This window comes from Conger conger, chromosome 14, assembly GCF_963514075.1.
Source record: "Conger conger chromosome 14, fConCon1.1, whole genome shotgun sequence".
Lineage (NCBI taxonomy): Eukaryota > Metazoa > Chordata > Actinopteri > Anguilliformes > Congridae > Conger > Conger conger.
Genome location: NC_083773.1, coordinates 32,270,700 through 32,286,221, shown reverse-complemented (window position 1 = coordinate 32,286,221; position 15,522 = coordinate 32,270,700). Strand labels below are relative to the sequence as shown.

General features: G+C 45.3%; 1 protein-coding gene across 3 annotated transcripts in view; it reads right to left on the bottom strand.

Moving 5' to 3' along the window:
- Positions 1 to 15,522, bottom strand: part of kcnab2a (potassium voltage-gated channel subfamily A regulatory beta subunit 2a) — a 72,026-nt gene that overhangs the window by 53,808 nt on the left and 2,696 nt on the right. Inside the window, exon 1 of one of the 3 annotated variants that reach the window (XM_061219255.1) lies at positions 8,461 to 8,758. The exons of the other annotated variants lie outside the window; for them this stretch is intronic. The gene's annotated coding sequence lies outside the window, so the exon portion shown is untranslated. Of the gene's footprint in view, positions 1 to 8,460; positions 8,759 to 15,522 lie in introns of those variants that run through there. 3 annotated transcript variants of the gene reach the window in all.

Here is a 15,522-nt window from a genome sequence, read left to right as displayed (position 1 = left end):
GTTTCTGATTAGTCAGGTGTCAATCACTTCCTTAGTGCAGATATAAGTCTTGATTCTAGACTTTTGAGTGCCTTTCGTAGTCGGTTATTGGCATTTGTCAAATGAGGACAACAGCTGTGCCAGTGACAGTCAAGGAAGTAATTATGAGGCTAAGAAATAAAATAAATAAAATAAATTTAAAAAAGGCGGTCCAAGAATTGTCCAAAGAAGGCCTCTACAGACCTCTACATAACTGAAGAATTCTCGTCACTTTTACAGCACACTTGACCCTGGTTATAATTTGCAGTCGTACATTCCTCTGGATAAGAGAATCTGCCAAATGAATGTAGATAATGTAATGTAATGTACGACAGATCAGAAAGCAGACGTGGATGAATTAGTGACTACTTTCTGCAAAAAACTTCACAAACAGATCCAGAGACTACATTGCAGGATGCAAACAACTCCAACTGCATGAACTGGTGTCATTATGCCATGTAAAATTTGGTCCGGACAAGAAAAAACAGGCCTGCTTCATGTTTGATCATTTGAATGTGACCAATGTGACCAATAGAATGTAACGACTCTGGTTCAGTCTTTAAGAGGACTATTATATGTGAAAGCCTAAAAGGAACTGCCTAAGAGCCAAAGCACCTCCCTTCATCTGTGAAACATGATGGTGGGGGTGTTATAGTTTGGGCATGTACAGTAGGGCAGCCTCAGGTGCTGGCTCACTTGCCTTCATTAATAAACTAACACAGAATAAACATGCACAGAAGCATAGTTTCTGCTCAAGTTTACTCAAATGCTTCCAAACTCATTGGACGGTGCTTCATCCCACAAGGCAATGATCCCAAACATACACCAATGTTCTCGTTCTTCCTAATGATGTTCCAACCGGTTTTGGAAGCCCATTGCTTGGCCTATGTTTCGACTGTTTTTTTTATTTTTCATACCGGTTGTGGAAAGTTGTGACTTTCATTGGTTGATGAAATGTTGACAAATGCCAATAACCGACTCCAAAGGCAATCAGAATTCTAGAATCAAAACTAGATACCGAGAACTTTCTTATCAATCCAATGCCAATCAATCTAAAGTACAGAGCCAAAAGAACTGAAATTGTACCACTGTCCAAATACTTACGGACTGCACTGTAACTGCCAGGCTCAATGTCAGTCTCTCAGTTTAACCCGCTAACAGTATTAAATCTGAATTCCAATTTCATGGCTTAGCACTGCACTCTGGCACAGAAACATCATGAGTCTCTGGTCAGCATGTGCCAGGTGCCGGAGAGGCTGCATGCTAAACCCTGGCTAAACACCGACAGTGTCCGAGAACGCTGCACACATGACAACACTAAAAGTCACTGCGTGCTTTGAGAAACCGGTGAAGATTACGGTACTAAAAACCTGTTCCCCGGGATGAGGGGACCCCGCCCCTCAGGGCTGCAGAGCTGAGGTCACCGCACCGGGAGCCGCGCCCTCTCTGCGGACGTTTTGGGTTTCGCGCCCCGTGGGCCACAGCCACACCGCTGACTGCGGCAAGGGGGCCCCGCAATCGCGCTCTGCACAGGAACACGATAAGGACACGGGGAGGTGACGCCATCGATTGTGCCCACGGATCATGAAACATTATAGCTTTCAGGGACGGAGATAAGAGAGGAAAGTCACCTCCGACAGAGGGCGATGAGAGATGTGAGGGACGACAGAAGAAAGAGGCCCGAGAGGAGTCCCTTCAGCTTACAGCCTCACTACCCCCCCCCCCCCCCCCCCCCCCGCCGCTAAACCATCTCCCACTGGCATCCCTCCCACTGCCTGTCATCTGCAGCAGTGATCCTGCACTCATCACGGTCTGACAAAGACACCCACAGGAACACATAATCCTAACCCTAATGACACGCATTAATGCACATATCACACGCATACATGCAGTGGGCTCCAGAATTATAGGCACCAAACATGCTGTAAACGAAAATTACTTTACTGAAATGAAAGGTTTTATGCTTCATTAATGATTCAATTGATTCAACCAAAGACTTACATTTTTAAAATGCAAAAAACAGGTTTCAGAATTATTGCCATCCCTGGTTTAATACTTCATGCAACAACCCATTGCACAGATGAGAGCCCAGTCTTTTCCTAAAATTTGTGATAAGGTTAAGGAACACGTTTGGAGGATTTTTTGACCATTCCTCTATGTAGAACTTTGCAAGCTTGCACTCTTCTCATGCAACCCTTCCAAAGAGTTTGTTGATATGGAGGTGGCATGGTCGTTTTTGAAGACTGGTTACCAGAGATTTGGTCACTGCAATTCTGGTGTAGATAATGGTGGGTACTGCAATTCTGGAGCCATGGGTTCTTTATTGCCGCCCTCACCATCCGTCTGGCAAGTTTACAACGATTCCATACATTTTAAATGTTTTATTATTGTCCTTACAGTGCTAAGGGGTATGTTTAACTGTTTTTGTACCCGTTACTGGACAATTACCAATCAGCCTCTTTTGAATTGAATTCTTTGGCTTTTCCCATGCTAATGGATGATAAAGGGATTTTGCATGCATGTTATGTATTTGCATGCATTTTTATAACCTAGTGAGACAGGAAGTGATGGAATGGCACAATGGAATACACAATGAGCTCCTTTAGCCTGAGATTAATTTAAGTAAAATTGTATTACCAATTTAAGTTTGTATGGTTTTATTAACAAATAATTGTTAGGAGTGCCAATCATTTTGATACCTACAGTTTAAGAGAAAAAATAAGTAATTCAAAAAAAAAAAAAAGATAATGAAAAATAAATGTATTTAGTTAACCACATTTATTCTCAAGTGTGCCAATAATCACGGAGCCCAATGTATATGTATGTGCGTTAGGATTCATCATCATTAGTGTGCGGAGATGTATACACATGCACACACGAGAGGTAGGCAGGTAGCAGTGAGCAGGTAGTAGCATGTGGGAGATTCATTTCCACGTCCATACAGGAAGCCCCTCATGGCCGGTCACGTGACCCCGGGGCCGGCAGTGCGTCGGCGGTCATTACCATGGACGGCATGCCCTGCCGCGCGGCGAACCCCCGCCTTCGCCTCCAAAACCCCCTGCCAGAGCCCCCTTCACAGAGCCAATGCAGCAGTAACCGTGACGACGCGCTGCGGCCCACAGGGACTGGGCGACTGCGGGAGAATGCGCCGGGAGGCAGGAGAGCCCGGGGAGGCTGCGGCAGGAGCCTCTGCTGGCTCCGCACTAACGCAGTCGCAGTCTGACACAGCACTGCCTCCTCAATAATGCAGTCCTTTCTTTCTCCGCGCCTTCGTGTTTTAGGGGTGCGTTTCCGTAGGAGTTGCCGTAGCAGCCAGAGAGAAAGCGTGGCGGATCCCCCTCCTCCAGACCTCTGCAGTTGTGCGAGGGGGGCGATGGTGAGAGAGAATGGTCTGGAATGCCTAATGAAAGCACACTGGCGCAGGAGCGACAAGCCTTTCCCCACTCTGAGCCTGCTCTCCACAGCAACCGCAGGGACCACACACACACTCACACTCACACAGAAACACACACACACTCAACTCACACAGAAACACACACGCACACAGACTCTCGCAGAAACACACACACTCTCACAGAAACACACACACACACACACACACGCATACACACACTCTCACAGAAACACACACACGCACACACACTCACTCACACTCACACAGAAACACACACACACACACTCTCACAGAAACACACACACGCATACACACTCTCACAGAAACACACACACGCACACACACTCACACAGAAACACACTCTCACAGAAACACACACACGCACACACTTACAGAAATACACACACACGCATACACACACTCCCACAGAAACACACATACACGCACACACACAAACACATGCATTCAAGCACACACACATCAACACGTACACACACACACATGGACAGACATGCACACACACACACACACACACACACAAACACACACACGGTATGAGAATACCAGAACATAGCATACACAGGGATCGGTCAGACAGGATAGAGAGGAACCAGCTTCACCAGAATCACAGGTGCCGCTACAGCCGTCCGCAGAGCTAGTGAATCGTGGGGTAGAGGGACAGAGGGCCTCATCACACAGGGTCACTCATTAATAAACCCATCAGAGAAACAGACAATAAAAGGTGCAGGCCACCGGTCTCATTTCATACACCCACACGTCAGGCAGGCTGCTCGCCCGTGGAAAACCGACAGCATTCCTGCAGCCCTGCTCAGTATGTCATTACTGCAGTTTAACACATCTCGTGCACCATGCCCATGATCTGTGCATCGTTAGAGAAAATATTAACACCGTCTAAGAACCAGTGCTGAGAAAGCATGTGTACAAGTGTTTCTGTGGCCATTCTGTATAAAATATGTGCATCAGCGTGCCCTTTCTGTGTAAATGTGTGTCGGTGCATGCATTAGCCTGCTGTCAGTGTATATCATTGTGCTGTCAGTGTTCAGTCTGTGCGTCAGTGCATGCATCAGCTTGCTGTCAGTGTATATCATTGTGCTGTCAGTGTTCAGTCTGTGTGTCAGTGCCTGTATTGGTCTGCTGTCAGCATATAATGTGTGTGTGGCTCTGTCAATGTGTGTGAGGCTGTGTGTGTGGCTCTGTCAATGTGTGTGTGGCTCTGCAGAAATTAGGGTAACACCCCCCCCCCACACACACACACACACACACACACACACACACATACACATACACATACACATACACAGCAACAGACTGAGTACATCTGATTGGTGAGCTCAGCCATGCTGCTGCATCATGATTGGTCAAAGACCTGCTGCAGAGGTGAGGTACAGATTTTTTGCTCTACCTCCCCCTCTCTCCATTTCACTCCATCAAAAATAAGGCACATCACTCGTGCGTCTCCACAGCTCAAAAGTGGTCTGCTGCCAATTCACATTTCACACCGCAATATCGGGGTTTTAACAGCTAGGAACAGAAGTTGTCACATTCCCTTCTGCAACTTATCAGCATTTCGTTTTTACAGAATAATATACTAATTTTAAAACACAGCATACTTTTTTCTTGGAAGCCTGCCCCATCTGTTGGGAACGACAGTCAGCCTGGGCGTTTCAGCAGAAAAGCCCGGGGCCTCTTCCTACATGAATCATCTCTGTGAATGCCAATCATCCCGTGTTCAGGAAGCATGTTGCATATGGAAACAGGCCTGTAAATAAGGCACCGGAATCCTCATCATCTAGGAGTCTTCAACTGACAAACACTGATGGTTTCTTTCACATCTGGTCTGTCAACCAGTGGACGCAGGTTTTTGGGCTAAATTGGGTGAGACTCTCTAGCTCCCTCCATGGGCAGGACCCACTATTACACCAGTTATGCACTGTATGCGATTGTGGGGGATGGGATCTTCCTTCAGACCAGAAATGAACATTCTCCCTAATGCCACTGCTCATATTTAAAGATGGTGAACAGGTTATTCTAATTTATGTTTTGCCTTTTTTATTTTTAGGTTTTCTGTCTTTTCATCAAACTACCTGCTCCCAGGATCCCATCTCCACACTCCATTCCTTCATTCCGTCTCTTCAAACATCCTGCCATTCCTCTCCTGCCTGGCGCAGCCATCCCCGTCCACATGATGTGTATCCACAGCCTTCAACCAAGCCGGGGCTATCCACCCTGATGAGGACACACAGCCTTCCAGACGTCCTGTCTCCCTGACGAGTCTAGCTTCCGGGGTGATCACTCAGTCAGCAAGCACCTCTCTGAATATGCAGCTTCTCTCTCCTCCACTCAAATCCTCCAGCACCTCTATGTAGTGTTTGTAGACACAGCTGACCACCACATCGTGTTGCCTTACTCGATTACCTACCCAGAAACAGAAACCCTACCCATCTTCCAAGAGCAGAAGCCCTACCCATCTTCCAAGAGCAGAAACCTTACAAATCTTCCAAGAGCCACCACGTCATATTGTCCCACTGCTCCGTTGACCCCTTTAGCCAACCATTCTTTTTGGATTTCCTTTTGGGACAACACCATTATTGGTTCAGCTGTAGTTTAGTGGGACTGTCGTTAACAACATGAAGTCGGTTTCCTTGGTTTCAGCATTACATTACATTATTGGCATTTGGCAGACGCTCTTATCCAGAGCAACGTACAGTTGATTAGACTAAGCAGGAGACAATCCTCCCCTGGAGCAATGCAGGGTTAAGGACCTTGCTCCTTGCTGTGCGGATCTTATTAGCTACACCGGGATTAGAACCACCAACCTTGTGTGTCCCAGTCATTTACCTTAACCACTACGCTACAGGCCGCCCCCAGCAGTTGATTGGCCTTCTGTGTTTTGATTCTTGTTCACTGATATTCTGCACTGAGTATGTGCCCTCAGCAGAACCCCTCTGCTCCACACATCAAAATAAAAGCTGCAAACATGTTTTTATTTCAACAGGATTGAAGAATTAAGCTCTTGGCCCACCATAACACCCAGAGAAAGGCCATGACTGCATTACTGTGGTTAAACCAGTCATCATATTCAAAGAGGCAGGGGATTTGACAGTCTATAAAAGTAAGTAAAATCCTGTTAGCGGATCAAGGCTTGCGTGCGGCCTGCTCATTTAGCTCTGCTGCAATGAAAAAACTAAAACAATCAGAGCCATCAGAAAGCACTAACAAAACTAAGCCTACATCATATTTATAAATAGGCCAGAGTATGTGTTAAGTGCAAAAGTGCAGACTGTAGGCGTCCAAGCTCAAAACAAGATGCCACCCAAACACGATGGTGTGACAATGCCCAAAGATAGAAAAGTGCTGAATTTCATGCGGTGAGTGCACTTATTCCCAATGTACTTCTTCAAGGACTAACAGTCTTCCACAGCCAAAGAATAATGGTGAAACATAAATTGCTATACAATATCAACCCCCTATCCACAGTAACAGCAAGCGACAACTAAATCTGACGTACAGTTGGATCACATTATATCACATGTAGTACATGTAGAGAAAAACAGAAAATGTACATGTGACCATCGTGATGCGGACCGTCCCGTCTGTACACTGCTGCGGCTGCCTGGGTAAAGTTTCTTCTAGGATGTTGATGAGCCAAAGCTGGCCCCAAACAGGGCTCCTGTTATCACGAGCCAAGCAAATGCTGACATCACTTCATGCTGCAAAGCTGAGGAGAACTGGCTGCAGATAATGCGGAGTCAACTTATGCTGCTGCAGAAACATTTGAAACGTCCTCAATCACTGCAGCTCTGGACTGAGCTCCAGGCTTACTGGCCCTACAGAACCACAGACAAGCCCAAGACTTACTGGGCCAACAGAACCACAGAAACTCCAGGCTTAGTGGCCCGACAGAACCACAGATGAGCCCCAGGCTTACTGGTTCTACAGAACCACAAACAAGCCCCAGGCTAACTGGCTCTACAGAACCACAGAAACTCCAGGCTTAGTGGCCCGACAGAACCACAGAAACCCCAGGCTCTAACTCCTCCTGCTCCATTTTTTCAAAGATTCTGGGGAAGATTTGCACACTTCCTCCACATGGTTTCTCCCCCCTCACTCTCATTTTGTCACTTATGACATTGAAAACATGGTCTGCAGGGGGCGCTCTGTGCAGACCCACAATGACCATGCAAAGGGAAATGCAGTGAAGCACAGCACAGCAAAATCCTGCAGTCTCAATTTCGTGGATACACTTCTCCTGCTGGGCAGTGCACAGCGTGACCAGCATAGGAGATGCGTCTAGCTAGTCTGACTCAAAACAAGGGGTCAGGGCATGCTGCCAAATGAAGAAACAACCTATTAATTACCGCTAATTATTTCCTTAAAGATGAGAAACGCTACAGGACGAAAAGACTAAATGTCACTGAACAGCATATCCGGTGACCAAATAACATTGCATTATCATTCAGCTGACGAGCCAAGGGGCCCCTGGTTCAAAATTCCCACGGTGCACGAACACAAGCAGGCGTCCGCACGCCGTACCGTTCCGCAGCGGCTGCGTTCAACAGCTTACTGCACCAAACCGCCGGTGCGCCTCCACCCCCCGCCGACCGCCCCTGAGTAGCCTTGGCCCCCGGCCCAGTCTCAAAGCCCCGGCCCGGGCCAGGGCGGTCGCGACGGACCCCTTCAGGACCGCAGGAGCGGGAGGAAGAGCGCGGGAGGAAGAGCAGCCCGACGCCGGCATCGCCTGCAACAGATGGGCCGAGCAGAGCCAGCCCAGGCAGGTGAGCGGCGGCCGGGCTCACGTGCCACGCTGGCACACACACCTCCGAGAAGGCTCCCCGCTCCCCTGCCCTCTCGAGCGCTGTTTGAGACGGTGTGCGTTAAACATGACACGGGGAGACGGATACGGAGAGCTAGGGGGAATATTCCCCCATAACACACCACTGAGTCTATACAGAGAGGTAGAGAAATGCCAGAGCTACACACTACCGGTGCTCCCAACACACACACACACACACCACTGCAGTACTCACCTCTACAAGCCCGCAGCAGAATCGTCCCAGCCAGATACGGTTGGAGGGAAAGGCAGATTGACGAGAGGCCGGGAGAGGAGAGGAGAGAGGGAGAAGAGGGGGATGGATGCCCGGCTTCCTCTCGCAGTGTTCCTGATCCCCTGCGTGTGGATGAACATGCGTGTGCGCGCGCGTGTGTGTGAAAGAGAAGCGGACGGCGATGTGTTTGCGGTGTGTGTGTGTGTGTGTGGTGTGTGTAAGATGAACGAGCCCTGAGAGTGAAAGCCGGGGAATGGCACAGAGCAATAAAAACCAGAATGCACCCCCCCCCCACACGCCACACACGCTCACTCACTCACACGCACACCCCTACACTGCACCGTCAGACCTATAGTAATCTAGATAGGGGATACAGAGAGGGGGAGAGAGAGAGAGAAGGGGAGAGAGAGCGAGAAAGAGTGGGAGAGAGCAAGAGAGGGGGTAGAATCAGAGGGAGAGAAAGCTGACGATAGAATGAGGTAAGAGTGTGGAACGGAGGGCTAGACGTTCCTCCGGTTATAATGAAATGGAAAAAGGAGGGGGAAACAAAGCCAGCTGGTCCCTTTTCAGCGTCTTCCTGGCTGGGCTCCACTGGAGAGAGAGAGAGAGGGCTTAGCGACACGGAATTACTGCAGCACAGAAAACACAAGTCCTCAGCCTGACGCTGCAGGTTCAGCTGCTGGGATTTGCGTCACCGCCATTCTGCAGAGTTAGAGGAAAAGGTGCGCTCGGGGTGTTAAAACGAGGAGAGCAGCACATTAATGGCACAGGAACGATGCAGCTGGAGGTGAGGCAGGCGCAGTAGGCACCCCCGGGGGGGCGGACTCAGCATCAGCTGCAGGAGACAGGGGCTGGATAAAGGCCAAGGACCCTTCCTAATTACGTTGAATGTTTTCAAATGTGACCCGTACGGTTAACATTTTATTCCACTCCGGAGTTTCCAACGATACTCCGTTCAAGCAAGGTCCCTTGATAAGTGAACTTGCCAAGGCGGTGATCAATAAAAGCTTCATATATCCATTTACTCAGATACCGATGGCAACAATATTGGTTATGCATTAAGGATTTAGCCGGAATTGGCTGATGAGCTTAGTTAAGGCAGCGAGTGCAGCCCACAGAGACACAAACAATCGAATCCTATACTGGCGACTGCTGAACGTATAGGAGGGTGGAGTGGAGCAGTTGCATGCTTGACAAGCAAGATGCCACAGTGTGACATTATCAGGGCGCCACACTAACACTTTTCACTGGTGGCAATAGCAATTATTCCATTTGCATAGCACTTTTCTTAAAATAAAATAAAAATCTGTAACAAAAGGTCAAACTAAGTGCTTCACAAATGTAGCTTAAAAGGCATTTAAAATCATAGAAACAACCAACAGACACATAATGTAAAATCAAAAAAATTGTTTTAAGGGACTCAAAATAAGTTACTGAATCAGCAGACTCAGCAAATTAGCATGTCATTATCTTAATAACTTTGTACAGATATGCAGGACCAGTTGAAGACTTGCAACTAAGTAAGGCACTTTATTAGGAACGCCCGTACACTTACTTATTCATGCGATTATAAAAATCAACCAATCGTGTGGCAGCAGGGCAATGCATAAAATCATGTAGATACCGGTAAGGAGCTTCAATGTTCACATCAGGATTGGGGGAAAAAAAGGGGTCTAAGTGACTTTGAGATGCATAAAACACCTTGTCTGGCACCAACAATCATTCCACAGTCAAACAGCTGATTTCCTGGGATTTTCACAGAAAACAGTCTCTAGAGTTTGCAGAGAATTCTACCCTTTTTGAATCCACGACAAGTAGAGTTTAATGCAGTTTTATTAAACTGTTTTTAAACTGTATATTTTTTGTATATAGTTTTATACATTTCATTCAAGAATTCATGTGCTGTTTCATTGGTGTTACCTATAATGGAAACCACATTAAATGTTCAATAAACATTTTTCTCATTACAACCTGAATAAAGTCAGAGTAGTGGAATGAAAAGGCCAAGAAAAATATTTGATTATTTACATCTTTTAATAGAATTGCACATTAAGCTAAATATTATGATGTCACAGTGCAGTTGAGCTTTGACCTTTTGGAGATAAAATGTCATCATTTTATCCAATTAGACATGTGTGAAATTGCCATAATTAGCCAATGAATTCTTAAGTTAAGGCCAAAAACGTCTTTTGTGAGGTCACAGCTATCTTGACCTTTGACCACCAAAATCGAATTAATACATCCTTGAGTCAAGGTGGACGTTGTGCCCTCAAGGCGTTCCTGAGATATCACGTTCAGGATAATGATGTGAGGTCACATGGCTGTTGCCGGCGCAGATGCATAAGAAAAAAACGTCCAGTGAGCAGCAGTTGTGCAGACAGAAACGCCTTGTTAATGAGAGACGTCAGAGGAGAATGGCCAGACTGTTCAAAGCTGACAAGAAGGTGACAGTAACGCAAATAACCACACCTTACAACAGTGGTATGCAGAAGAGCATCTCTGAACAAAAACATGTCAAACCAAAGTGGATAGGCTACAGCAGCCGAAGTCTAAAAAATAAGTTAATAAATACCTAATAAAGTGCTCACTGAGTGTACTCAATGTCCACAAAGCATTTAGGTCCCCAGAAAATCCAAAAACTGGTGCAGACATCTCCTTAATGAACTTATCAGAAATTCCAGTCATGTTTCACAAACCGTAGTTCAATTTTATGAAACTTATTTAACCAGTAAATCCCTTGGGATTGAAAATCTCTTTCCCGGGTCAATAAAGCAAATAGGACACAAGCAAAACACCATATTTCAAAATCCTTTATGAAGCATATATAAATCCTTTCCCTGGAGTGCTATCCATCCAGATTTGAGTTTAGTTATCGGTTGCAGATCAACCTGATGCAATGGACCGCAGGGTAAGTCCGTGTCAATTCAGCATCGTCACAGATTTTAATTAGATTTGTTATGCAGACTTGGCATTAAGGAACCCCTGGAACCGAAATTGCACTCAGGTTTTTAATCAGAGAGATGTGGGCCAACAAGGTTTGCTCTCATTAGCAGGACTCCATGACTTTGGTTCATCCATTACTGTAGGTTGTACAGAAATGGTTCTTTTATCTCTACATAGGTCTTCAGTAGATCTATCTTTTAGATGTACAGTACTGTGCAAAAGTCTTAGGCACCCGTATAACATTCTGTACAAATAAGATTCTTTCAAAAATAATTCACTGAAAGGTCCTAAATAAACGTACTATACATTTTACATTACATTTTAATCATTTGGCAGAATAGTTCAAAACTGAATCAAATCAATATTTTTTGTGACCACCCTTCGGCATTAAAACTGTATCACTTCTCTGAGATAGCCAACACTGTCCTGTAGTTCTATAAGACAATCGGCAGGGAGGTTGTTCGAAGCATGTTAGAGAACTTGCCACAGTGCTTCTGCAGACTTTTGGAAAAAGAATATTTGGAAATCTCAAATGTGTTCTTTTATACTAACACAAAAAGAAATATAAAATAAAGTCTAGGGTGCCTAAGACTTCTGCACAGTCCTGTATATCATGTTTACACCTGATCAGCAAAAAAAAAAAAAAAACCTATATTTTAAAATGGATTAGAATCTCGCCAAAATCAGGTTATAATCAACACCATCTTCAGAAAATTCAGTCTTGGATATTTAATTAAGGATATATCTGCAGTGACTCATCTATTTATTTGTATCATTACTTCCGAAAAATGTTGGAATGTTGTGTAGCACATCGTATCAATGGTTTTTGTTATTATAAGTTGAACAGATACCCCCACAAAACTGCATTAACAAAATTCAAATCATGTTCCCGAATGCCAAATCGCTGGGTGAAAGACGTAAATCAAACATCTTTTAATTTACTGTGTTAGATCGAAACAAGTGTGGGCAAAGTTATTTAACATGGGAATTAAAATCCCATGTCATCGAAAAATATTACGCCAATTTCAATTTGATTTGACTTAGCAACTTCGAGGTCTCGGGCCTGCTGGTCTTCCATTTTCCCTTTACCTGTGAGTGAGGTGTGAACAGTCTGGCCAATCAGTAGCACCAATTACCCACCTGACTCGGACCTCAACCTGAGCCACAAGGGGCAAAATGTAGCCTAAATTCTCAATATAATTATTATTCACATAACACTTCTCACCTGATCTCTAGTTTTTCAGCTACAGTGAAGCAAATAAATCAGTTACCAGTGGAGATAAAAAAAGGTCTGTGTTCACGCAAGCAATATTCACAGAAGTTAGAAGTTTAGAAGGCAACTTTTATGGGCAGGGCTCTCTTGGGAAACCGATTGAAAATACTACACCCAGAATGGCCAATTAAGCCACTGAACATCAAACAGAGTGCACTGAAACAGAGTACACAGTGCCAGACTAGGTACTGGCACTTCCTGCAGACTTGATAAATCGAGCGCAATTAAAACAAAGCTAATAATAAACTATCCTGCACCCAGCCCCCAGCGTTCTTGGATTGTCATAAGCAACGACCGCTTTTCCTTTGGCATACCTACCAAATGGTTCAGACTTCTGCTCCATCTGTTCCCATCATCCCGTGCAGGTAATATCATGATAAAGGGGCAGTTCATTATACTGCCACTTACCCAGAGTGCCATCCATCTACAGTAGTTTTGCTGAGATTTGATTGAATTTTCTAGATATCATACAGCTCACCCTAATCTTTTTTGGCTTCAAAAATGTATATTTAAAAAACTCAAATCGCAAAGACTTTCCAAATATAAAGCCACAAAAAATCACAAACATTCACAGAGCTTAATTTGGGCCCAGTTTCATGGAAAACTACTTCTGCTACCAAAGTACACAAACCATGAAAAAGTACTTGCTCCATTCTTGATTTCCTCCATTATTGCGACACTGAATGGTTTCAGCTATTTAGACAAAATTTAAATACCATTACATTATTTCCATAGCAGATAGACGCTCTTACAGAATACTGCCGTTGCATTGCCTCAGAGATCAGAGCTGTGTTTTTCACACTATCCATTCACACAGAAATTTACAGACGAAATTCAGGTTAAAGACCCCGGCTCAAGAGAACAACGCGGTTAAAAAAAAAACATGAGAATTGTGTCCGCAACCCTACTCCTATGCGGTTACTGCTGTGTCACACTGCGGTCTTACATGGCCAGGAGTGCGAGTCATTTGTCTGTCTGCCCTGCGATCAGCACACCGGCTTGTGATTCCCCTGAGCATAGCCCACGGCATTTCCAGCACCACATCTACAACCTCCCGGGCATTACTGCCGTTAGGCTCCTGAGCAAAGGCCTCCCAGGGGAATTAGCCTATAATCTGCTACTGTAATGCCGACAGATCGCTTACTCAATCCTACAGACAAAAGGGGCCGTGAAAATCACTTTGCCTGGAGATTATCTTCTGCAAAACACCCAACAGCTCTGCAATTTGCTCTCAGGTCTCTCAGGACAAGGATGCGGCCATTGAACGAGGCCTCTAGATGCTTCCCGTTGTCAGAGGTTAAAATATAAAGCCCTAACCACTGCCGTGAAAGGAGCATCCATTAGGCTGTGGGCCGCACCCAAAGTAGGTCCTTGTATGTTTTGTTTGTAGTGTAGCCTTGGAGTCACAGGAGTGGAAATTCAAGCGAATGTGGGAACAAGCCCAACTCTTTTGCTTGGACGGCCAGAGCACAGTCGTGACTGGTGAGACTGAGACGTGCAGAACAAAAAGTGAACAGGTACTCGTTTCTGCACAGGACTTTCGAGTGGGATTGTTAAGCCAATACTGGCCCAGCGTAAAATTACAAAGAACCAGGGGCTACGTTTCTGTACATAATTGAATCTGCGAGCACATATTGATCAGGCTCAGTAATCCAGTCCCTGCCGCTTAGTGCGACGTAAGAAGAGATTTACTGCAGTAAATGTCATTATACAAACTCCCTAACATTTATCATTAGTGCTAAATGCTTAGTTCCAAGTGCAGCCTTCCAGTTTTGGCTTATCACTGCAAACTGCAGGCTGAGTTGCTTTCAACCCTCACGAAGCAGAATATTTTCTGTAGTACTTCAAGCCAAAGCCCAGTTTTTAACTGCAGCTCGGCAATACAGGCAATGCAGCTGCAGGCTGGCAACAGCTGCCGGTTCCACGCTGCGAGCTGCGTGCTCATCACAGCTTGACCACATCCCTGCAAACCCCTGGCTCGATTTCAATGACACTTCAGTTGTTAGGCTTCAGGGATCAGGGCAGGTGACAGAAAACAAAAATAGCCAGCTGCGTTTAAAGGCAATGCAAGAAGCAGACACACCCCAAAACCTGAACACAGTCTTAAACACAGTCTTTACACCCCGAGCCATCTGTATCCACACATTACAAGATGGCGGAGAACACAAGGTGCATTCCGGGACAGATTTTCTCACCGTACATGCAGGCTTATGGGAGAGCAATGGGAAGCCTCCACACTCACTTAGTCCACAAATAGACCAGGATGCATTTTGTTTGTGGGAACACTCGGTAATTATACAATGATACGCGTCGAGCAGACAAACTAATGAATGTCATCAAGAGGAGCGTGGCAGATGACACAGTTCAGCTTTTCTCATTAACCCCTCCTATCGCAAAAGGTTCCTGGACCAACCCCCTGACACAGCGCTGTAATTACACCCCTGCAGACATAACTCCTACAATAAAACACTTTTATAGTCCAATCATTGAGACGCAATCCAAAGATCTGCCCCCAGCAATGTTCTTCCAGAACCTGTAACCATTTCCTCAAAGTTCCAACACTGCTTGAGTACAGAAGAGAGAGAAAAATATTTTCCATTGATTAATTTCTTGATTTTAGCCAGATGACATAATCTTATCTGATTTACAATACCATTGAGAAAGTGACCATAGTGAAAACAGAATATTTAATCTTAATTAGCAGGTCATTTTACACAGTCCCAGGTTAAAATGGCATCACAATTTAGACTTATTTCCAAGTTGTTAAATAGCTACAGCATTGAATTGGTGTTGGACAGCTTAAAAGGAGCAAAACATCAACCATTTTA